The sequence below is a fragment of the Camelus dromedarius genome, chromosome 3 (genome assembly GCF_036321535.1).
Source record: "Camelus dromedarius isolate mCamDro1 chromosome 3, mCamDro1.pat, whole genome shotgun sequence".
In the NCBI taxonomy this organism is placed as follows: Eukaryota; Metazoa; Chordata; class Mammalia; order Artiodactyla; family Camelidae; genus Camelus; species Camelus dromedarius.
The window spans coordinates 14,908,360-14,910,173 of record NC_087438.1 but is presented as its reverse complement, the minus strand read 5'-3'; the positions used below and the strand labels follow the sequence as shown (position 1 = coordinate 14,910,173).

Below are 1,814 nucleotides of genomic sequence, written 5' to 3'. Positions count from 1 at the left end.
TGTGTTACTAAATACAAAGAACTTGTCAAAAATTTCTATGTGTGTACAAATATTAAATTTCCTAAAAAAAAAAAAAAATAGGAGTTGGGGAACAGTGTTCTTGTGGAAGGGCTACAATGAAGTGGCCATGGGAGGTTGTGCAAGTTGAACGCTGTGGCAAGGCCTCAGGGTCCCTGAAGAAATTGAGAAAGAGGCCATGGCCCCCAGAGTAAGGCAAAGGGAATGAAAGAAGTAGATAATCTTGAAAGTATGGAGAATGAATGGATTCGACAGAAGAATGGAATTGTGAAGCAGGATCTGTTAACTATCCTTTTAGTGATAATTGACAAGTGAACTTTAAATATTTTGTTAACAGCCTTTGGAGGAAGCTCAGAAGAGGCGTGTTAACTACTTGTCACCCACAAAAATGAAGAGAAGGTAAATGTCAGTATAAAAATACAGATAAGTTCATCTGTGTCCTTTTGTTTAGGTTTCACATATAAGTGATAGGCATTTTTCTTTCTTTCTGGCTTACTTCACTTAGAATGACGATCTCCAGGTCCATCCATGTTGCTGAAGATGACATTATTTTATTTTTTATGGCTGAGTAGTATTCCATTATATGTATTTACCACATCTTCTTTATCTAGTCATCTGCTGATGGACATCTGTGTTGTTTCCATGTCTTGGCTATTGTAAACAGTGCTGCCGTGAACATTGGGGTGCATGTGATGAAAATATTAACTATCTTGATTGTGGTAGTGGTTTCTCTGGTCTATAAACCTATCAAAATTCATCAAATTGTACATCTTAAATATGTGTAGTTTACTGTACAGGAACCATGCCACAAGAAAGGTGTTAAAAAAAAATATGGAAAAATGGATTCTAAGGCACTAGTGATTTCAGAAATTATTCTGATGGTAGAAATCAGTAGGTTCTAAACTTCATCAAAAAGGAGAATTACATTTTAAATTACAAGAGATTTTTTTGATAAAGAAGAGGTGACTGTTAAAGTCGAAATTAAAAAAAAAAATGATGTATATCAATGAAGCCTTTATTCCAGACATTCTCAAGACAGAATCAGAGACTGGAAAGTTCTACATCAAAGTTTTTTCCTGAAGCAAAGAGTACTGAGGATGAGAATAAAGATAGTCTCTCTGTTGTCCCACTAAATAATTTGGAATATTTCACTAAAACACAGATCTGGCTAGCCAAACTGGAAAAGAATCTCCCAGAAATTTTCTATTTCCTGTAGGCATTTATAGCTATTCATTTTCCTCTGAACACTGCTTGAGCTGCATCTCACAGATTTTGTGTAAGTTACATCAAAGCTCTATTGGAAAATACCAAGGATCTCACAGAAGTCCTCCCTTTCCTTGGCAGTGGCAATTCTTTACCCCAAATTGCTAAATTGCTCACAGACACAAAAAAGCAGATTTGCACATGGTTGCAATCATTGAGAAATTCAAAAAAAAAAAAAAAGAACTGAATGTTTTAGAGAACTTCTATAACATTAATTTTGACAGACTACAGACTAACTAGAAAATTTGGAGAAAAATATTTGTTGTCAGCAAACATACAGACCAAAATGGAGTAAGGAAAAGTCACATTCACTGGATATTTGATCCAAGTCCCATTTTACTGTCTTATTTTACTAAAAATAAGTACAAGTTAGCATAGTAAACTTAGCAGAGGTGTGTTCCTGGAATTCAGTGAACTTTTGCCATATTTTCAAATGTGTACTTAATTAATCAACGTAAGGTGTATTATAATAACTATATAATTAAAATGTTAATATCATATACATTAGGAAATATGTTGCAGCATTATTCATT

The 1,814-nt window shown here is 33.9% G+C and overlaps 1 pseudogene; it reads left to right on the top strand.

Moving 5' to 3' along the window:
* Positions 1 to 850: 850 nt before the first annotated feature.
* Positions 851 to 1,439, top strand: LOC116149368 (UBX domain-containing protein 2A-like; annotated as a pseudogene).
* The last annotated feature ends 375 nt before the right edge of the window (positions 1,440 to 1,814 follow it).